This window comes from Hemicordylus capensis, chromosome 3 (genome assembly GCF_027244095.1).
Source record: "Hemicordylus capensis ecotype Gifberg chromosome 3, rHemCap1.1.pri, whole genome shotgun sequence".
Lineage (NCBI taxonomy): Eukaryota > Metazoa > Chordata > Lepidosauria > Squamata > Cordylidae > Hemicordylus > Hemicordylus capensis.
This window is the reverse complement of record NC_069659.1, coordinates 51473607-51497595: the sequence shown is the minus strand read 5'-3', so window position 1 is coordinate 51497595 and position 23989 is coordinate 51473607. Positions and strand designations below refer to the sequence as shown.

Genomic DNA, 23989 nt, shown 5'->3' with positions numbered 1-23989 from the left:
GCCACTTCATGAGTTGACACCTTCAGAGGAAAAGAGGAAATGGCCTGATTCAATTAAAGAAAGCACTACAATTCAAGACTGCCATTGTGTTCTCCTTCCATCCCTTTGCAAATATTTAAACAAGCCCACAGAGGTATGCATGACATGAGTTTAGTTATTCAGTTTTGTGAATGAATGTGCCTTTCCTTTTTGTGCCACCTATACAAACTAATTCGAGACCTGTTATCAGTCTCTTGCTAATCAGGTTCTTGATTTCCTTCCTAAAACCATAATATTTCCTTCATGGAACAATTACAGTTTGGGCATATGCACCATTTAGGGGAGAATGACAGGAGTGAAAGGGATACCAAGAGCCCCATTAACCACTTGCCTGGAACTGTGGCCGCCCTCCCTCATCCCCTGGGGCAGATGTGCAGAAATACTTCTCCCAGGACTGTAACCAGAGTAAGAGATTGGGGGGAGGGTGCCAAAAAAGATAGGGGGGGCAGCCTGTTTGGCCCCAATTAGTCCTAGGTGCAAGCAACAGTCTATTATTTAAAAATACTTGTTTGTAAGAATTTGGTGGAGGGCAGAGAAAAAATTAGAGTAGGCCAGGCCTGCCCTAACCCTCCTGCCCCAGGCTATGGGTCCAACTTCTCCGCCATTTATAACTTTCCCCTGAAGAGGTGATATGGGAAAATGGTTAGTGTCAGGTAACTGGCCGTAGGCAGCCATCACCGGGGGCAAGTGTCCAAGGCCTGGAAGAGCCAGGAACTCACTAGGGTCCCACCAGGCAGGCAGTCGGGCTCCAGGAAGATCAAGACAGGAACCGAGAGCCAGTAAGACACCCAAAGTCTAACCAAGTAAATCAGGTGACGGGAGCCAAGAACACACCAAGGAACGAAAGCAAGAGCTGGTGCAATGCAGCAGATTGCCACAAGGGGCAGTAATACACGGAGGGTTTCAGGGAAAGCAGAGCATAACTAGAGGAAAGTTAAAGGGGTGGAAGTAAAAACCTATGGAAGAACTGTCTTGTCCAGTACATGAAGTGATGGTCCAAGAGACAAGAAGACAGAAGTCTATTTTTCTCTGAACGCTTTTCAACAGAATGGACAGAACCTAAAGCAAGAAGTGGTCACTGTAATTACTTGACAACTGACAGAAGCAAGCGACTTGATTAACCGAGGAAAGCAATGTAACACTGACTGACCCTGTAAAACTCCAAACTTTGTGAATATGCCAGTGAAGCATTCACATTTTAGTAACAAGATGTTGAACATATTTACTCTGTAAAATTTTGTGATCCAAGTTTTTGATTCAAGTAGATATATTTCATTAGGGTTAATTCCTGTGTATTTATTTTAGTTGTGTATTAACTCAGTTTCCTTTGGTCCTTAAACCGAAGAAACTGCAGTGGTTCTGAAAGCTGGCGAGAGATGGGACATATGGGGAGGTACCTGGATAGGGGGTGGTCTGGTGGAATAAGCAGCAAGTGGTGGAGTCAGAAAATTGGTCAGGGGAAGCCTTGTTATGCCTGACAGAGATGAGATTGGCGCGAATAGCAAAAGCTCTCAGTAAACTGAGCAGAAAGGAACTCAGTGCTTTGCTTTGGCCCCCGAAAAGAAGGCTAAAACTCTGAAACAGCCAGCCAAAGTGGAGCTCTGGCAGCTTTATACAAACAGGAAGTTTGGGCTTATGTAAAAAGGTATGGCAAGTTATCATTGTCCACTGACTGACACTGAAGTTACGTTGAAAACGAAACAGGTGGCAACTATAAATAAAGTCATGGGACACAATGAGATACATCAGAAATACCAGCACTTATGCTGGGACTTCTACTATGGGTGCTGTGTGCTCAGACCTCTGATCCCTCTTCAGGCACAGAGGGAATGGGAGTGTATCTTTCCCAGTGATTTATATTTTGTTTGTTTAATACAGTTCTATCTCTATCTCAGCCATCCAAGGCAAAACAACTAGATTAAAACTATCTTGTAAAAACAACCAAAAATTCAGCAATCAAATAAACACTAAACTAATAGCACCAACAAACAGAAGATTCATCATCTCTTCTTCCCTATATAAAACTGTTTTGACTTGATGCTGAAAAGGTTTTTTAATTTCATAGTGTTTCCTCTGTTTTACTTATTTTGTGAGCTGTCCTAAGCAGTATTGGGTGGAGCAGTGGGGGTATAACAACTTTCAATAAGAAATAAATAAATAAGAATAATGTTCTGGGTGGTTTTCCCCCCATTTATTGTAAGCTATCCAGAGCTATTAGATAGGGTGGTGACTAGCCCAGCATCGCTCAGTTAGTTTTATGGCTGAGTGCAGATTTGAACCTACATCTTCCTGACCAAAATCCAGCACTCTAGCATCCATGATTGTGCTCATGTTTCCTGTTTTCCCCAGACACCAGCAGGATGTAGGACCCACTCTGGAGGCCGAGTTCCATGGAGGCTAGGCAGTTCGCTTCATGACTCCAGCAAAAGAGTAGGAGTCCACCTAGGTGAAGGCACACCTCCTACTGGGGGGCGGGGTAAGGTCTGCAGAGGGCTATTTAGTGGAGGAGTAGACGATAATGAAGGGCTGGTCACAGGTGATGGCATACACTTGGAAGCAGATGACAGAAACCTCCCCTCTCCCTTATCTAACTTCTGAGGCTTTGGGGGAGATGTAGGAAGACCAGTGGGCCACCAGTGCTTATACATGAATAAATGAATGAAATGTATTAATACTTAAAAGCTGATCCTTTGTGGTGTAGCGGCTAGAGTGCTGAACTTCGGTCAGGAAGATGTAGGTTCAAATCTGCACTCAGCCAGAAAACTAACTGAGCGACCAGGGCTAGTCACTATCTCTATGCCTAAGCTACCTCGCAGGGTTGTTGTGAGGCTAAAATGGGGAACTATGTACACAATCCTAAACTGCTTGGAGGAAGGGCAGAATTAAAATAAATATAGAAAATAAAGCAGACCAGAGGAGTATCTAGGGAAAATAGCACCTAGGGCAAGCACTGAAATTGCGCCCCCTGTCCAAACATCTGACACCCATCTTTCAGATAACGTTACCATAATATCAGCTGAAAAATACAAGTCAAGCTCGTTAATCTTTTAATATTTCAAAAACTATTTAGTAGTGGACGTAGCCAGACAAAAAAGGGCTGGAAAACTATGAATTTCAGTATGCTGGGGCTCATGAAATACCCAAATACTATGTGGAGATGTACTTGGAAAACTAAGCAGAAGTGCCTGTTTAATTCATTACTATTCATTGTAGCATTACTGTGTATTGTACTATGTACTATGTATGTAGCATTACTATGCATTGTACATTACATAAGTTTTAAAATAAATGGAGAATTTGACTTTTCCCAGATACTCTGAAAAATATTAAAGGATATGCAGAGTAAACTGTCACTACCTGGAATATATTCTAGTATTTTAGAAAGACAGTTAAAATGAGAGAAATAGAGCAAGAAACTCCCAGTGGGCCTTAATACTAAGGATTTCACATTGATTCAAAGACAAACTCATCATTAATAGCCATATTATTAAGACATCATATTTAACTCACTTATCACAAGAAGCAAAGTAAGAGCAAATGAATACAATCCTAGCTCATAAGCTTTAGCACAGTATTCACGAGCCCTGATTCTCTGTACTTAGTGCCAAACTAAATATGTGTACAGTGACATATATATATATATATATATATATATATATATATATATATAAATTACCTGTAGCCCCTTCGGGGAAGCTTCCTAAAGGCCATGTGTGGCAGGTCTGCATAGGTTACCCCTCTCCCTGCTGGCCTCTAGGGCCTCGCAGGGACCATTTGAGCATGTGCAGTGGCCGTTTTAAAAAATAATTTTAAAAAAAATGGCCGCTGGAAAAAAAATGGCCACTGTGCATGTTCAAATGGCCTCTGCAAGGCCTGGCATGGCCTAGGGCCTCACAGAGGCATTTGAGCATGCACAGTGGCCATTTTGTTTTTGGCAGCCATTTTTAAATTTTTTTTATTTTTAAGAATGGCGCCCCCCTTCAAATGGCACCCGGGGCACGTGCCCTGCCTGCCCCACCCTAGATACGCCCCTGAAGCAGACTAGTACCTTTTGTTTGCTGTACTCTCAGTCCCAGCTTTGGCCTCAAGGAGCCTGAGGTGAAGAACGGTTACTCTCCCACCACCCACCCATAGATTCAGGTATGGCCACTAATAAGCCTGAATCTGACAAAAAGTATTTGTACAGGTGCATGGTGTAGATGTGAGCAGAAGTCTAGAGCAAAGTGTCTGGTCTTTTGTGGTTAAATTGTGGAACAAAATCCTCTTAGAGTGGGCATTTACAAAAGTCTTGTTATATAATGGTGTGATGTACAAAAGGGAAAAAACGGATTTTATCCCAATTGGAATATAAAACAAATAATATAGTTAACTATGAAGGCTGCAAGGCAGCTTTTGAGATGATCAGAAGAGAAGGTTCACTGAAAAATAACCCCAAGGGTATTTCATATTATAGCTTATTGAGAATTTAAACAAGGCCAGAGGGGTTGGTAGAGCATGTGTTGCTTCTTCTCTGATGACTGAATCCTTGTTGTCTCTTACTCAGATTTGCTACCCCAGAGTCTTTTTAGAATCCTTCCTGCTCCTAATGCACTAGCAACTGCCAAGACTGTGCTTTGCCATCTGTGTTGGCAGGAAGTTTTCAACTTTTTCTTCTGGCTCTGGACCTAGGTAATGTCACTTATGCCTTTGTCATAAGCAGAGAGATGAATGTAGACAGATGGACAGACTGATTATTTTAAACAAAAATATATCGCAGCTCTATACAGAGAATATGATGCAGATCTGGAATTGTACAAAACTGAGCAGTTTTCCTTCTCCACAAATAAGCTGACACGAATCAGAAAATATAGCTCAAGGGATTTATTTTGTTGGTTGCTGCTTATCACAAATGATTGGCAATGTGTAAATCATTTCAAAGCCACTTACATGAGGCATGCTTTGAATATTTTGCCTCTCTGCTTCCACAGTGATAAGGCAAAGCAGAGTGAATGATGAAAGTGCCTTTATTTCTTATCAGACCATAGGCAGAGAGGCCTATTGGGAATTGCATTGCGGGGCTAAGTCAGCAGCCTGGTGCACTTGCTTGGGAAGGCCAAGTCTCCATGACTGTATGCTTGGGGTGGGGTAGGCAGGCACTTTACTCCTCCCCATCAACACTGGGAACCACAGGCTTCCACAAGAGAGGCCAGTTCTGGCCACAAACCAAAGGGATGTGCTTGTATATCATCTGTGCATGCACCCAAAGATGTCTGAGGGATTCCCTTTCAGGTATTCTAGAGCTCCACCCAATATGTTTCTTAAGCTCCTTTGAATTTCAAAATTAGTTTGGGGGTTGGGTGTGGAAGCTTTTAATATGGGAATGGAAAAAATAACATATGTATACAGTCACTGACTGCAAGGCAAGAGCTCAAAGAAAGAGCTGTTGAACCAAAAAAGGCTGGGTGCAAATCAGTCAATCTATCTATCTATCTATCTATCTATCTATCTATCTATCTATCTATCAAATTTGTACCCTGCCCCAGACTTTCATCTCTGGGCAGTTAACAGAGAGGTTATATAGGAGCCAGGAGCCCCAACCCTTCTTAGAACTCTCAGGCTGGTCCTAATCCAAAGCAGATGCCTGAGCTGGCTTCCCCCTCTTCCCACATAGGCCCATCAGGGGGGAGGTCCCTCCCAAGCAGGATAATGGAGGAGGTTCTAGGGCCAAGACAGGAGACTTGCTGAGGGGAACTAGGCCCCCAGGGCTCCTCCAAGTGGATAACTGTAGGAGGGGTGACAACAGCATAACAGAAACATGGTGGAACAGTGAGAACCGGTGGGATACTGTTATCCCTGGGTATAAACTCTATAGAAAGGACAGGGAGGGGCGCCTTGGAGGAGGGGTAGCACTGTATGTTAAAGAAGGGATAGAATCTAACAAGCTAGAAAACCTAAGTGGACTGGAGTCCTCCACAGAAACCCTGTGGGTGACTATACAAGGCAGGAAAGGAATCGTGCTACTGGGGACGTGCTATCGCCCTCCGGATCAAAACACTGACAGTGACTGGGAGATGCAGGAGGAAATCAGGGAGGCATCAAGGAGAGGCGGGGCTGTAATTATGGGTGATTTCAACTACCCACACATAGACTGGGTAAATTCACATTCAAGTCAGGACAAAGAGGTCAAATTTCTAGATACGCTAAATGACTGTGCCCTAGAACAGTTGGTCATGGAACCGACCAGAGAGAAGGTGACCTTGGATCTAATTCTGAGTGACACCCGGGACCTGGTGTGTGATGTCAGTGTCATTGACCCTTTAGGGAACAGTGACCACCGTGCCATCAAATTCAGCATACATGCGGGGAGAGAATCACCAAGGATGTCAAACACAGACATTTTGAATTTCAGAAGAGGAAACTTCTCCAAAATGAGGAGTATGGTGAAAAGAAAGCTGAGGGGGGAAATCAGGAGAGTCACTTCGCTCCAGAATGCATGGAGTTTACTCAAAACCACAATACTAGAAGCCCAGTCAGCTTATATACCCAAAAGGAGGAAAGGTACCACTAAGTCCAGGAGGATGCCAGCATGGCTAACGGGTACCGTCAAAGAAACCATAAAAGGGAAGAAGACTTCCTTCAGAAATTGGAAGGCCTGTCCAAATGAAGAGAACAGAAAGGAGCACAAACTCTGGCAAAAGAAATGCAAGGTGACAATAAGGGAGGCAAAAAGAGAGTTTGAGGAACATTTAGCCAAAAGTATCAAGGGGGATAACAAAAACTTCTTTAAGTACATCAGAAGCAGGAAACCTGCCAGGGAGGCGGTTGGGCCATTAGACAATGAGGGAGTGAAAGGGATTATTAAGGAGGATATGGAGGTTGCAGAGAAACTGAATGAGTTCTTTGTGTCTGTCTTCACGGCAGAGGATACTGAGCATATGCCTGTTCCTGAACCAGGCTTTTTAGGGATGGAGGCTAGAGAGCTGAGTCAGATAGAAGTGACAAGGGATGATGTTCTAAACTGTCTGGAAAAACTGAAAGCTAACAAATCACCAGGGCCGGATGGCATCCATCCAAGAGTCCTCAAAGAACTCAAATGTGAAATTGCCGACCTCCTTGCTAAAATATTTAACTTATCCCTGAAATCGGGCTCTGTACCAGAGGACTGGAGAGTAGCAAATGTAACACCGATTTTCAAAAAGGGATCCAGGGGCGATCCGGGAAATTACAGGGCGGTTAGCCTAACGTCCGTTCCGGGCAAATTGATGGAAAGCATCCTCAAGGATAAAATTGTAAAGCACCTAGAAGAACAGGCCCTGCTGGGAGTGAGCCAGCATGGCTTCCGCAAAGGTAAATCTTGCCTCACCAACCTTTTGGACTTCTTTGAGAATGTCAACGAGTGTGTGGATCAAGGTGATCCAGTTGACATAGTCTACCTGGACTTCCAAAAAGCTTTTGACAAAGTTCCTCATCAAAGACTCCTGAGGAAACTTAGCGGTCATGGGATAAGGGGACAAGTACATGTGTGGATTGCTAACTGGTTGAAAGACAGGAAACAGAGGGTAGGTATAAATGGAGAGTTTTCACAATGGAGGGAAGTAAGAAGTAGGGTCCCCCAGGGATCTGTACTGGGACCGGTGCTTTTTAATTTATTCATAAATGATCTAGAAGCAGGGGTAAGCAGCGATGTGGCCAAATTTGCAGATGATACCAAACTCTTCCGGGTAGTGAAATCCGAAACGGATTGGGAGCAGCTCCAAAAGGATCTCTCCAAACTGGGGGAGTGGGCGACAAAATTGCAAATGCGGTTCAGTGTTAGCAAGTGTAAAGTGATGCACATTGGGACAAAAAACCCCAACTTCAAGTATACGCTGATGAGATCCAAGCTGTCGGTGACGGACCAGGAGAAGGATCTTGGGGTTGTGGTTGACAGTTCGTTGAAAGTGTTGACTCAATGTGCGGCAGCTGTGAAAAAGGAAAATTCCATGCTAGGGATCATTAGAAAGGGGATTGAAAATAAAACGGCTAACATTATAATGCCCTTATACAAAACTATGGTGCGACCACACTTGGACTACTGCGTACAATTCTGGTCACCACATCTTAAAAAGGAGACTGTTGAACTGGAGAAGGTACAGAAAAGGGCAACCAAGATGATCAGTGGCCTAGAGCACCTTTCTTATGAGGCAAACTACAACACCTGGGGCTATTTCGTTTAGAAAAAAGACGACTGCGGGGAGACATGATAGAGGTCTATAAAATCATGCATGGCATGGAGAAAGTGGAGAGAGAGAGATTCTTTTCCCTCTCACACAACACTAGAACCAGGGGTCACTCCGTGAAATTGATTGCCAGGAGGTCTAGGACCAACAAACGGAAGTACTTTTTCACACAACGCATGATCCACTTGTGGAACTCTCTGCCACAGGATGTGGTGACAGCCAACAACCTGGATGGCTTTAAGAGGGGTTTGGATGACTTCATGGAGGAGAGGTCTATCAATGGCTACTAGTCAGAGAGCTGTGGGCCACCTCCAGCCTCAAGGGCAGGGTGCCTCTGAGTACCAGTTGCAGGGGAGTAATGGCAGGAGAGAGGGCACGCCCCCAACTCCTGTCTGTGGCTTCCAGCGGCATCTGGTGGGCCACTGTGTGAAACAGGATGCTGGACTAGATGGGCCGTGGGCCTGATCCAGCAGGGCTGTTCTTATGTTCTTAAGCTCTGGTTGCTGAGGGTCTGTGGGCTCTAAGTGGATTTTGTTGGGGCCAGCTGGAGTCAGTTCATCCTCCTCTGAGACTGAGAGTCTCTTCTGAGTTGAGTCCTAAAACCTTTCCCCCAGCCGTACACTTGGTTCTCCTCCACATGTGGATAGAGCTTTCTAGGACTGAAGCCTAAATAAATATACTAAGAATACCTCTTCTTTTGCAAAATTTTCAATTGCAATTTGCCTCGCTATTTTTGCTGAAAATTTTTTAAAAATCCAAAAACTTTTCATTATTTATACCAAATTCATTAAAATATTGGATGCTTATACTGCACATGTTAATTAACATGTGCATCACATTAACATGCTAATTAACATGTGCATCACATTAACATGTACTTCACAAGTTAATGTGAACACCAAAATAATTTTCAACTCAGGTGATAGTTAAGGAGTGGCCACAATTTCCCCAGTTTTTGTAAGACTTTTTTACATTTTAATGGCATGGCATTGTTAGGAATTATTCTGCATGAGTCAGATTTTTTTTGAAATATTATTGTTTGCTTTGTACAGAACTGTGTATATGCATTGCATAGAAATAATAAGTTTAAAGTCAGTTTAAGATCAAGTCCCCACCCTAAATATTATTTTATATGTATTTTTCGGTTTGTAACTATTTTTTTTTTAAAAAAATTGGTTATAATTTAGGTTCATATATTCTTAACCAGGATCATTGACCGATAGTTCATGCATTAAATATTCTGCTACTAGTCTCCAGCGTCTAGACATCTTGTTATTTCTTTGTTCAGAATTAGGGCAAGCTTTTAGTTTTACTAGCACAATAACTTCTCATAACCCCTTTTAGCAGATCTCTTCTTCTTGGTCACTGCTGTTTTTCCGTTTTATGCATAAACTATTCTGGCTCCTGATAAAATATACAACACTGGTTCACGTACATGCAATTTAGCAGTTGGTTCAAAATACTTAAGTGGACATAAAGGTAATGCACATGAGGATCCCTATCCAGGCTTACACAGCCCTACCTGTGTAGGACTGTTTGTACGGAGCACCAGGATCTGTCCCAGTTCCAGTGTTCTTCACCAGGGTAGTCCAGGTTTAGTACCCAGGCTTATAGTGAGGTAGAAAGGCGTGAATATGCCCTTCTACACCGATCCCTGGTCATATGAATGCTTGGGGTGCCTGCAGCTGAATGTTCATAAAACCGGGGCGGGGGGGGAGAGAGCACCCAGCAGTGGGGAAATCTCCCAATGCACAGTGCTGCTCATGCAGAGCATTGTAGGTTTTCTGGAGGCTGGACTACATTCCCCCAGCTTCCAGATGGCTGCAGCTCAGATTCTGTGGTCGTGCAAGCAGCGTGGCTGAAACCAAACCACAGTTGTGTGGGAGGAAAGTAGGGCCAATCCTGCCTTCCACCCTCCCAGCCCTGGGACAAATGGTCATGGGAAGGAACAACCATACAGTAAATTTGTAAGTTGTAAGTTGTAAAATTCATTTACAACTTTGCACACCATGTTCCAGTACCTGTATGACTCCAATATGTGCATTTTCATTATAATGGTCATTTTATCTTTTCATAATTGTTTTTGACTTTTTACATTAAAAGGAATTATTTTTTCTAATGAACTAATAAAAGGTCCTGGATACAGAAGATGAAAAAGGAGATATACCAAATGTATCCTCCAAAACAAAACAACCAATAATTCATACTTCCCAGATCAAATTGATTGACTCTATTCTTGTTTGGCCTCTATGGTAATACCAAAAGTTAAACAACCAGAATGGTGGTGGGGGTGTGAAAGAAGTATATAAGTCCAAAAGAAAAATCGTCAACCCTTCAAAAAGAATCAGATTGTCAGCCACTGTGGTTCTATTGACTCCAACGAAATGAAACTCTGATTTATAGATTCCAAACAACAGAACTAGTAAACATTCTAAAATACTGCATTTACCTGAATAAAAGACAAACTCTGAGGTGCTTCACACAATTGGTGTGAAGCACCAGAGGGGGTTCTGCAGGGAGAGCGTGCTTAGCCCACTCTCCCTGTAGACGATCAAATGGCAGCCCTGGGCAGCCGGATCGGCTGCCCACACGACTGCTAGCTCTGTCATGGAGCGTCATGGAGCCCCCGGAAGTTCCAGGATGCCCCACACAAGCGTGTGGGGTATCCTGGAGAGACCCCCGAGCCCGAAAGGCTGCTTGCAGCCTGCCAGTCGGGGGTCTACTTGTGTGTCACCGTGCACCGTGGCAACATCTGAGCAAAAAAATGAGGTCAACGGAGCACTTGCTCCATTAACCTCATCTAAGGGGAGGGGTAATTAGGTGGGCTAGCCGCCTTGGGAGCACCAAGCTCGCCTGCGAGCCTGGTGGTTCCCACGATCCATCGAAAGTGGGCTAAGCTCCTTTAGCCCACTTTCCAGTGATCATGAGAATAGCTTATCTAAGTTTAAGATGCTCCCCTTAAAAATACAGGTTAAATACAGGTTACCCCCAAAGGAAGAGGACTCTGAATTTCAGATGACACCCCCCCCCCATCTCCAGTTTTTAACATTAAGGCTTAGAAAAAGCCTAATCTTGGATTCAGGTAAATATAGTAGGAATCGAACCAATAAGTGACTAGTACGTTTTCCAAAAAAAAAGGGTAATTATTTCACTTCCCCAAAGCCTCCCACCTAGCCTAGAGCTACTTCACAATACAGAGTTTGTTTACCGGTGACCACCAGGAAGCTCAGCTTGTAGCACCAGTGAAAACCAGAGCTGTATTGAGCCAAAATACATTTTGCCTTATAAAGCATAAACTTAAGCAGAAAGAAAAAATAAAAATAGAAAAACGGCAAAAGTGTGTGATGATAGAAGGGAAGCCCCTCGGCTTACCCACAACAATTGGATAACAGAATACAGAACCTGTTTGACTCACCAATTATTGCAATGATTAAGTCACAAAGAAGAGAGTAAATCTAACAGCCTCTTAGTGCTAAGCAGTATTAAACGATGGTACCAAAACTTGCTTTGAGTTGTGTTGCCTTCAATCCTGAATAAACCACACACCACTTTTAGCTGATGTTTATCTTGGAGTTTATCTACACTTAGCAAAACTGTTTAACTTTCCCCTGGAGGTAATTATTTTAAATTAAGCATGCGGTTAAAACAGGACACAGCAAGCTTTGCCTAGTGCTAGGAAGCTAAAGTAAACCATAGTTGAGAGGAACAGGTTAAGGTCGGGTTGCTGTTTGCTTTTTGTACTATAATAATCCTTCTCCCCTCCCCATCTTTATATGCAGACTACCTTTAGATTAATAATATAAGGAAGGATCTACATATTGGTATGAGAAGCATGTTTTAAGAATATAACTTCAGGGTGTGCGTGTTGGGGTTTGTGGTTGTTTAGCAAAACACCAAGGAAGCTACCACTCCAGTTACAGAGTGCAAAATTTAGTTGTTGCAGCTATTTAGAAAAACATGCATGGAGATCACTGTAGGGTCTAAACTAAATTGATGTATTGGAGAAGTACATTTGAGATTGGAAAGATCTATTCTATCTATCAGCTACATAATGAATAGGGAGGGAGGGAGATGTTTCCATCTTCTCTCTAGGAGGAAAGGAAGAGGACTGACTCACTACAGGAAGTACCTGAGGAGTCAAGGCAGGGGTCACAGAGTAGGGGCAAGCGGGAGAGGTAAGGAGACCCTCACTAACTACCTCTACTCCCAATGCCCCTATGGTCATTAGGATAGTTGGTGCAAAAGGTTGATGCACTGATTTGGGGCTGAAGTCCAGGGCCTCCACACCCCTTGGGGGGCCCCAAATTATCTTTAGTCTGTCCTGGGTGGTGTGATTTGCATTGTTAAAAAGTAATGCTTAACTTGCACCGGGAGGCCCTCCAAAGGCCTTTAGGTCCAGGCTCAAAATCGCCTAGGTGCAATCCCCTTAAAAATACAGGTTAAATACAGGTTACCTGTATTTACCCCCAAAGGAAGAGGACTCTGAATTTCAGATGACACCCCTGTCTCCAATTTTTAACATTAAAGGGCTTAGAAAAAGCCTAATCTTGGATTCAGGTAAATATAGTAGGAATCAAACCAATAGGTGACTAGTACATTTTCCAAAAAAATTGGGTAATTATTCTGGGGGTCATAATCGAAAAAGCCAGTTTGAGCCACACATCTTCCAGGAGCTGGCCTAAAACTTTGCTCCCTGAGCTTCCGCATTTTTCACGCAGCGCTATCCTCTTGCACCACACTTCAGACGCAAAGAAGCAACTCTTTCTCTTTATTTATAGAATGCTTCTGCAGCTGATACAACTATTGCATGCTCTTTCTCTAAATCAGTATTCACTCTTTCCCTTCATTTCTTGTTCCTCTTCTAAACTCCACCTCCCTGTTGCTGCTTCTAATACAACATTGTTACATCTTTCCTTTCAAATATTTTAAACAACAATTTAAAGAAAACAGACAGACAGACGGACAGTGTGGGGTCAGAGGTTACAAGCCCTTAGCCCACTGAAGAAACAGCCTTTACTGCTGGTCTGTTAAGTTCATTAGGTCTCAGGGTTTTTTATATAAGACAGTGATTGCACTAGCCTTCCACATTTTGTGCATTTGTGTGTTGTGGGTATTCCAAACATTTCCTTGTGGTGGTGTTCATTATTCGATGGGCCAGATGTCACTAGTATATCCAGATCCTTGGCAGGTTTGAAACCATTGCTGATGGATGATGTGTCTTGATGTGTGTCCAGAGATGTTTCCAATAAGAGTGCTGTCTCTTTGCCACTAGTACATACCTGTCTCCAATTTCATCTGCTTGTGACCATTTCATAGTCACCTCTGCCTGTGACTATTTCATAGGATCTGTGACCGTGACCCAACACAGTGGCCTTTTCCCAGTTTTTATTGCATGTGGCCCTGTGGGTTGTACCTAGACTGTGTCGCCTCCGCACAGTGGAGATAAGTCTTTGGCTTGTGTATTATAGTTTAAAACTTGTTGGGGTTACTGTTTTTGTGTGCTTGTACCTTGGTGCCCCAGGTTGTAACAACGAATCTCTCAGAGGAAATAGCAACCTGGTTCTGTTCCCCATCAATTGCTGGGATGGGCTACTGTCCATACCTTTAGATGGCATACTGCGGATTGATTGATTGATTGATTGATTGTTAAATTTGTATACCGCTTTTCATTAAAACAATCCCAAGGTGGTTCACACAGAAAAATTAAAACAAGACTATAAAAATTACACAATTAAAATATTAAGCTAGAATATAAAAACATAGATCTGACTAAAAAGATTTAAAATACAAACACAATATAACCATACAAAATACAGAGCAGGAGCAGTAGAGACAATCATATAAAAGCCTAGGTAAAAAGCCAAGATTTCACATGCTTTCTAAAAACTGTGATGGAGACTGAGGAGCAAATAACCACCAATAGAGCATTACAGCGTCTAGGGGCAGCAACAGAGAAGGCCCTGTCCTGCGTACATGGCAGCTGATCCTCCCTCATTGTCGGCACCCGGAGCAGAGCCCCTCAGATGACCTCGTCAAGCGGACAGCAACTCTTGGGAGCAGGTGGTCCCTCAGGTATCCAGGACCCAAACCATTAAGGGCTTTAAAGGTCAAAACCAGCACCTTGAATTGGACCCAGAAACAAACTGGCAGCCAGTGCAGCTCTTTCAAAATGGATGTGATGTGATCCCAGCGGACAGCTCCAGATAATATCCTAGCTGCCGCATTGATCTAAAAGAGCCAGGTATGAGTCACCTGCTCAACATCCTTAAGCAGAAATCTTTGGGCTGTCATTACTGCAGAGTCTGCCTTCCCGTCACTTTGTGGGTAGCCAGGAGAAGAGGTTTCATGCTGGAATTCCCACCGTGCAGCAAACCGTTTAAAGTCGATGGAGGTATGTGTGGCCCATTATCAGAGATAAAAATGTTGGGTATTTCATAGCTTGCAAAATGAGCCTTTAGTTTAATTACTATGTTGGCCTGAATGTGTGTCTTCTAGATCAGTGTTTCTCAACCACCGGTCCCTGGACCGCTGCCGGTCCCCAAAGGGTTGAGTGCCGGTCCCTGACTGGGAGTCAACCCCCCCCACAACTGAAATCAAGGCACTCACTTCCTCAATTTTGCACATGGCACGGAAGAGGAAGAGTATCACGGAGGCATGGGACCCTTCTTGTGCCTTGCTTCCACGTGCTGCTGAGATCTTCCTACAGCTATCTTATTCCCTATCTTTACAGCTTCAAACTGTATGCGGTGCAGGGGCATGGAGGAAAAGGTATGGCAGTGGGCGCCACTTGAAGGGCTGCTGGTTCTTGCATGCTCATTGTTTGCAGCCAAAGGTTGGTTGATTGAAACCCAGCTGCCTGTTGTGGTCGAGGTGCCTTGAGAGGGAACGCTGTTTCCCTCTTGCATCAGTGGGGCTTGCTTGTATGTTGTTTTCATTGGCCCCATGTAGCTTTTGAATTTTTCTAATGGCCCAACATCCCCTCTCCACTGAGTAATCAGAAGCACCTCCACCACCACCCCGCACATACTGAAGACATACTGGAGATAAATTTGTTCACCCAGGCTTTTAGATTCAGGGGTTCTCAACCTTGGGTACCCAGACGTTGGTGGACTTCTACTCCCATAATCCCCAGCCATAATGGCCAAATGCCATTGTTGTTGGGGGTTATGGGAGTTTAACTGAGGGACCCAAGGTTAAGAACCCCTAATATTCCATGTTTGCAAAAGATTCCAAATTTAATTATTTTAATGTTTATATTATTTTCATTCTAAACTGCCCAGAGATGCAAGTTTTGGGCAGTATAGAAGTCAGATAGATAGATAGACAGACTTGAAACCCCTTTACTAACTGCTGGTCCGAGAAACTGCGCATGAAGAATGTAGCGGTCCTTGAAACTCTGCACGAAGAATTTAGCGGTCCTTGACTCCAAAAAGTTTGAGAAACACTGTTCTAGATAATCTACTTCCCAGAAATTGAAGTAATAATTTATAGTTACCATGTAATTCCTGTTGTTGATGTTAAATCAACCAGCTCCTTACTTTTTCCCAAGGCCTGGATAGAATGTCATGGGGATGTAGTGTCTCGCTTTGTTATTTGGTGCTATATTCCATGCATACTTCACATTGTTCCATGTACTTTCTCAAGTTGTCATTCATTCCTGGCCAGTAGATGTACAGTACTGTCTTGCTCACTGCAGGCATGCTTCCATGCCCATGTGTGAGACATGGATCTGGTTCATGATCATGGGTGCAGCTATAATTGATCAGATGGGTTCAAAGAACCCAGGGCCCCCAGCTCCTGAGTGCCCCCCAGCTCCACTCTCCCTATTTTCTTTATTATCTCCCTCACACCGAGGGGCCGCTGGAGAGCGGGGTGAACACAGGGCCCCTCTCCCCTAGCTACGCCCTTGTTCATGATATCCCACCTCAGGGCAGAAGTAACCACCACCCATCCATCCTATGTACATAATTATCCCTGCACTGATAGTATGGGGCCACTTCTTGAGGAACCTGTGACTTGTGTTGAGGCCAACCTGCTAGAATGTTATGTTTGACAGTTTGTAATACACCTTCTTGTTCCGTACTCATTTGTATAGCTCTGAGGTTATTTTCTGCAATAGGAAGGTCTTGTGCCATATCGATAGATTCTATCTCCTGTTCTACTGATCCACCAGTGTTAACTTCCGGGAGATATTTTCTACTTAGTGTCTTCTACTTGCAGGAACTTTCCAAGTAATACTTGCATCATAGGTCTGGAGCTTCAACATCATGCAGTGAAGTCTTGTGGGCATACTAACTCAGCAAGCGTTTCTTCATTATTTCTGAAGGTTTGTGATTAGATTGTATCACAACCATCCTGCAGCTGGGGCATTTCCATAATAATCCCATAATTTCCAGTACGCAGCTTGGGGGTACTACTGGACCCGGCTCTGCTTTTGGAAGCTCAGGTGGAGGCAGTGGCCAGGGGTGCCTTTTCACGGCTTCGGTTAGTGCGCCAGCTGCGTCCCTTTCTCGAGAAGGCAGATCTGGCCACGGTTACCCATGCCTTAGTCACGTCGCGGCTGGATTACTGTAACGCGCTCTACGTGGGGCTGCCCTTGAAGAATATCCGGAAACTGCAGCTAGTGCAAAATGTGGCAGCGAGGGTTTTATCCAGAGCTGCCTGTTGGGAGCACATCACCCCCATTCTGAAAGAGTTGCACTAGCTGCCGGCTTGTTTCCGGGTCCAATTCAAGGTGCTGGTTTTGACCTTTAAAGCCCTTAACGGTTTGGGCCTGGGGTATTTGAGGGACCGCCTGCTCCCAAGGGTTGCTGCCCGCTTGACGAGGACATCTGAGGGGGCCCTGCTCTGGGTGCCGACAATGAGAGAGGCCCGGCTGTCGTGAACTCGGGACAGGGCCTTCACTGTTGCTGCTCCCAGACTTCGGAATGCTCTCCCAGTGACCATTCGTTCCTCGGACTCCATCACGGCTTTTAGAAAGCTTGTAAAGACTTGGCTTTTTACCCAGGCTTTTACATAATCGTTTTTACTGTTGCTTCTGTGTGTTTTTACCTGTTGTATTGTTTTTATGCCTGTTTTTATATGTTTTTATATTTTTTAGCTTGATGTTTTTATTGCCTTTTTATTGTATGTTTTAACTTTTCTAAACCGCCTTGGGGTTGTCTTTTAACGAAAGGCGGTATATAAATGCAAAAATAAATAATAAATAAATAAATAATGGCCCTTGCCTTTTCAGGGTACTGCTGTTTTTCTCAGCTCGCTGTCTTTTGTCAGCATTCAGTTTAATATTACTCTGCCAGCAGCTGTCGAGTAGTTGTTTTAGTTATGTGTCATAGTCTCTTTCTGCCTCTTCTCTTTCCTCTCCTTCTCTTATGACAAGAATATAATCAGCTACAATCTTGATGCCTGTTAGCCCTTCTCGTTTGAGTCAATTTGGGCGGGAAGACTGCTGGTACAGGGCTAATTCCTATGGGCATCCTTAGCCAACGGTACCTACCAAAAAGGGGTACTGATTGTTGTCAGATAGCTAGATGGTTTGTTTAGCTCCGTATGCCAAAACCCATTCTTGACATCACAAAAAGTAAAGCCTTTTGCTGTAGATAAGTCCAGTAGTACATCCTCAATTGTAGGAAGTGGGTAATGACTTCTTTTGAGTTCTCTGGGCTTTGTGGTTTTGGATCAATGCAAATTCTCAGTTTACCTGATGGTTTCCCCACCATTACTAGACTGCCGATCTTGTTTCCACTGGTACAATTATGCCCCCCCACCCCACTTTACTTTACTTTTTTGCAAATGGGACAATTCTTTGTTCAGTGACTCCATCAATGCCAGTGGAATGCTGCATTTAGATAGTCTCATTGGTTGCACTTGTGGGCCTATTTCTTGGTGCAATCTTCCCTCAGAGTCCAGTGCCCTGAAATACATCTTCGTAGCCTGACAGAATGTTAGGCAGGGGCACCACTTGTCTTGTTTTATATTAACAGCACCTTGTGGCATTTTATCATTCTGATGTTCCTATGTAATAAAGTCACTCGAACAGCATTACAAGGGTCTCCACAATGCACCTGAAACTGTATAGGCCTTTGCTCTAGTATCATAGTTGCAAATATGGGTGAAGTTTTGTCTCCTCTTTCCCTGTTGTACGTTTCTCATTAGGCTGGCTGTCTACCACCGATACAGAAAAGATTTCTTGCTCGTCTGTAAAATCTCTTGTTACTGTGTGGACCATTTGGCTGAGGCACTGACTGAAGTGGTTCTTCTTTCCACAGCCTTTGCACTCATTTTCCCCTGCTAACTGGGCAAAGAGGCACCTTTTACTGTGGTGATTCTCTTTATTTAGCAGGGGGAGAGTAACTGGCCCTATCCACCCCCAGCACAGTACTTCCAGTGACTGTTGCTGGTGTGTGTCTTATGTTTCTTTTTAGAATGTGAGCCCTTTGGGGACAGGGAGCCATCTTATTTGTTTGTTATTTCTCTTTGTAAACCGCCCTGAGCCATTTTTGGAAGGGCGGTATAGAAATTGAATTATTATTAGTAGTAGTAGTAGTATTAGTATTAGTATTAGTATTAATTTTCATTCACTGGGCATTTCTCTTTCTGTTTATCACGTACTCTTCCACAATATAGGCACTTGGTTATGTTTGCAGGTGATCTGCCTAGTTCTTTTTTCCCAGGTCTTTTAAGTTAAGTCTATAAATCTGCTCTGCAGAGAAGTCTGTTGATATAGTTTTGATCCATTGTTTAGATAATTCTGCTGCCCATGCAATTTACTGGCATTTTCCCAGGGTTAAGTCAGTCTCTCTTAATAATCGTTCCCACAGCACAGGGTCCCTTGAGCAACAGACAATCCTGTCCCTAATTAGGGAATATTTTATGTCTCCCAAATTGCATGTAGATGCTGGCATCTTTAATGCAGTAATATAAGCATCAATCCCTTCCTCTCCCTCTTGATTCCAAATAAAAAGCTGTTATCTCTCCACAGTCACATTTTTTCCTGTGGGTCACAATATGCATCAAACACTTCTAGTAGTTGTTTCAGTGTCAAAGTTAGTGCTGCACTGACTTCCTGACCCTTTCCCTACCAAGTAGTAAAACAATGTTACCTTCATTTTCTCCTCTTTATCTGCCATGGAGCTTTCCCAGACAGCAGGCTTTATCGGAGATTAAGAGGGAAGAAATATTTTGAGTTACAGATATTTAAAATTTGCCTTAAAAACTGACACAAAAAGTGGATTTAAAAAAAAAAAACCAGACGTAAATCAGGCTAAGCTCCAATCAGCAATAAAAACCCTGAATCGTGTTTGGAGTACTTCCCAATAGCTCACAGGGAATTCAACTTGAAGTTGGATGATATGTGAACGCACACTTGCCCTTCTGAGGTTAATCAAAGTAAAATTGCCGTCTCAGAACACTCATGGTGGGGTCTGTATGTAGGGTATACTCTTGCTTCCACTGCTTCCATGTCTGTGCCAAGTTCTTTGTGTTGAAATCCAGGGAACTTGGAGTCCTCAAGCCCTGCATGTTGCTTTCAGTATACTGCAGACACACTGAGGCCTTGTGTTCCTGCAGGCTTTCTTCCTGAGCTTGCTTCTCGTCATGGGCCTCCTTATACACTTTCTGCTGCCACCATGTTGTTGGGTTTTGTGATTAAGAAGCTACCCACTCCAGTTACAGAGAAGAGTGCAGAGTTTAGGTGTTGCAGCTATCTCATGGAGATTGCTGTACAATCTAAATACTAACTTCATTTATTAGTGAAGTACATTTGTGATAGGACAGACCTATTCTATCTATAGGCTACATAATGAATAGGTAGTGTTGAGAGAGAGAGAGATGCTTCCACCTTCTCTCTAGGAAGAAATGAAGAGGACTGACACACTATAGGATGTACCTGATGAGTCAAGGCATAGAGTAGAGGCAAGCAGGGACAGGTAAGGACACCCTCACTAACTACCTCTTTTCCCAGTGCCCCTAGTGGTCATTAGGATAGTTGGTGCAAAAAGTCGATGCACTGGAACTCCATCTCCAACACGTTTCCTAGGAACATAGGAAATTGCCTTCTACCAAGTCAAACCATTGGTCCATCTAGCTCAGTATTGTCTACCCAGACTGGCAGCAGCTTCTCCAGGGTTACGGCAGGAGTCTCTCTCAGCCCTATCTTGGAGATGCCAGGGAGGGAATTTGGAACCTTCTGCAGCACTGTCCTTTTGCATTACACTTCAGAAGCAAAGAAACAATTGAAGATTAAGTAAACACTTCTTTTATTTATAGAATGCTTCTGCAGCTAATACAGCTACTGCATGCTCTTTCTCTAAATCTTCTGAACTATTCACTCTGTCTCTTTACTTCCTTTTCCTCCTCTAAACTCCACCTCCCTTTTGTTGCTTCTCATACAACATATGGTTACATGCCTCTCTGTATAAAACTATAGGCATCTGGGAGTCCAGGTAGCTTCATCAACTCAATGGCTTGCTATGTCCCTTTCCCAACATGACCAGTCATTGCCCGGCCACGTCTATGTATAACTTCTGCTTCCTGTTAGCAAATCTGTCTTTGCAACAAATTGTGTGTACCTACCCACATGGACTCTGCAAGAGGTCTTCCAAGCTAAGACCGGTCTCAGGAGAAATTTTCTCTGCTGGATCTGAGGATGGAGCTAATTGAAGGAACCATTTGTGGCTTCCAGGATAAATTACTCCAACTTATTATTTTGCCTTGCATGAACAAATCTTTAAAAGCCTGGATCAGTTTGCAAAACTTGGCAACCCCTTAGACAGAAAGGTATTGTTTAACAACTCTCCGACTGGTAACAAAAGCTAGGTGATGAGAAGAAAGAATTGATTCATACTTGGATTTTGGCTGAGGAGTTAGAGATTTAAAAAATCTTGTAACTTGAACAACATCCCAGGCATACTAAGGAGCACAAGTGGTGGTGGTTGTGGGGCAGGACAGATTGAAAAGAAAATGTAGCTTCTGTCCCTGACATTTTGCATTTCAGGTTATGAGTACTATTGACCAAAGAGATATTCAATGGTCTCTGAGCCTCCATCAGCTTTTTTGTTTTGGAATAAATGCTCTGTTGTGGTTTTTTAATCCTAGGAAAAAATATTACTTATCTGGCCAAAACCCACTGGACTTGCCATAGCAACATTACTGTGCAGTTCAGTAATGTTAATAATTTAAATGTTGATTAGGCAGAAACCTGAAAGGTCTGGAATTGAAAAGAGAGAACAGTGAACAGATATGAAGTATCAGGCATGGGAAAGTACTGTACAAATCATTAATCAACATACTCAAATGAATATTAACTCTTCTGCTCAAATCCAGTTGCAATGGTCTAGTGATCCCACATGGGATCAGTTTTGACTAGTTCCACCTTGTGAACACACTCTGATTAAACACATGAGTATAGATGGGATTTAAGCAAACAGAGTTGATCTCAGGCTGTGGTTGTGATCCACTACCACATCTCAAATCTTCCCATCCTGAAATGGAATGTGGGAAATGCATTATAATGGTGGAATAATCAGGATGAGGGATGGCCAACTCTTGGAAGCCCCTTTACTCCCCAGATGATAGTTTGAGGGGCAGAACTATATTTTGCTAAATGGTCATGGGTTGTCAGTCTCAGTCATCAAACTGGTGCCATTAAATGGCTGCCCCTGAGCTTTGAAACGCACTCCACTGAGATATGAAGTTTCTCCACCACTCTCTGGTGACATTTAAGAAGGCCTTAAAAATGCATCTCTTTTTATTATCATCATCATCATCATCATCTATTTGACTTATATACCGCCCTTCCAAAATGGCTCAGGGCAGTTTACAATTAAAACAAACCACTAAAACAGTAAAGACCAAAAACAAATTAAAAAACAATATAACAATTAACAATTTAAAAACATTTTAAAACAACAATTAAACAATTACAGTGATTAAAAACCCTGAAATCAGGTTTTGAATTTTAAAATAGACCAAATATTAAAACCCCAAAAATTTAGGAAGCTGAGAAAGCTTGAGTGAAAAGATGGGTTTTCAGGTGTTTTTTGAAAATTGCCAGAGATGGGGAAGATCGTATCTCAGCAGGGAGCACATTCCAGAATCTCGGGGCAGCGATGGAGAAGGCCCGTCTCTGTGTAGCCACCAAACGGGTTGGCGGTCACTGGAGACGGACCTCCTCAGATGACCTCAGTGGGCCTACATGTAACTGCATGTAACTTTACCCTGGCCTACATGTAACTGCTCTGTTTTTATTGTTTTTATTTGTACACCACCTAGAGATAATTGTTTGAGGTGGTATAAAAATGTAATGATAAATAAATCTATGATCAGAGCACATAGGTGTAGCCTGGAGCTTTCCCAGACAGCAGGCTTTACTGCGGGTTTATTAACAGGCTTTACTGTGAGTTCAAAGTTGCAAAAAAAAAAAAAAAAAAAAAGACGATACAAAAAGTGGGGTTTTTTTTTACCCCAGATATAAATCAGGCTACATGCTAACGTGCATATTAAAAAAAAATCCAAATTGTGTGTGAACATAAGAACGTAAGAACAGCCCTGCTGGATCAGGCCCAAGGCCTATCTAGTCCAGCATCCTGTTCCACTCAGTGGCCCACTAGATGCCGCTGGAAGTCCACAGGCAGGAGTTGAGGGCATGCCCTCTCTCCTGCTGTTACTCCCCTGCAACTGGTACTCAGAGGCATCCTGCCTTTGAGGCCGAAGTTGGCCTTTAGCCCTCCAACTAGTAGCCGATAATAGACCTCTCCTCCATGAAGTTATCCATACCACTCTTAAAGCCATCCAGGTTGTTGGCTGTCACCACATGTACTCCCCAATAGCTCTCAGGATCTTCAAGGTAAATTTGGCCTATATATGAATCCACCACCTCCATTCCAGAGGAGATATGAACTAAAAGCCAGGTGTGAAAAAGTTCCTGTTGATTTTTTTAAACCCTAGAAAAAATAATCACTAATCTGGCCAGTAACATTCAAAGGAAGGTGCCACCTTTAAAGGGTGGATTATCTCCTCTTACAACTTAAAAACGTTCTTTTACCTTGTGAGTGAAACTGCAGACAAACCATACCTGGACTGTATTTATCGCTTAGGTATAAGGCACAGAAAAGCACATGGGATCTTTGTTGTGGTGTCAGTTTAAAAGAACTGAATTGCTTCTAGTCTCATCAACCATTTCATTAATCCTTTAAAGGAATTATCCACAGTGCCGATTAAAGCCATCTTACCCTGGAGACTTTGAGCTGAGTCTCAACTTGTTTATTCATCAGTAACACATACAGTCTAATTATCTGTGCAACTGTACTAAATTAAAATTTGAAAGATATTATTTGCTATTTACAAGATTGTATTAGTCATACAGAAAGTTACCTATGGTGAGTGAACATCACCTCTAGGCCACTAGGTGGAAAGCTTTTGTAAATTTGAGAGCATTCTGTTCCTCCCTACATGCACACACCCATTGATGTACTATAAATGATGAATACAGGTATGTATTGACAGGTGGACTGGTAATTTTCATTAAAAAAAACAAACCTAATACAAGATTAACCTTTGTACCAAAAAGTGAGCAGGACTTTGCATTCTGCTTCTCCCAGGAGTATAGCAGTCCTACAAGTGTGAGCTTCCTATCAAAATAGCTTGCCTTCTCCTGATTTAAAACAGGATGTGAAGTCCTGCCGCTTTTGCTCATGGCTTTATAGAAGTTCATCTTGGCATTAACCCTCCAACAAGTACTATTCTTAAGCTTT

The 23989-nt window shown here is 43.0% G+C and overlaps 1 protein-coding gene and 1 long non-coding RNA gene across 2 annotated transcripts in view; one reads left to right on the top strand and one right to left on the bottom strand.

Annotated features, from left to right (window-relative positions):
• Positions 1-23989, bottom strand: part of LOC128350479 (uncharacterized) — a 133351-nt gene that overhangs the window by 1723 nt on the left and 107639 nt on the right. The window lies entirely within an intron of this gene.
• Positions 14560-23989, top strand: part of LOC128351098 (uncharacterized) — a 112597-nt gene continuing 103167 nt past the window's right edge. Inside the window, exon 1 of the long non-coding RNA XR_008319583.1 lies at positions 14560-14628. This is a non-coding gene — a long non-coding RNA (uncharacterized LOC128351098). The remainder of the gene's footprint in view (positions 14629-23989) is intronic.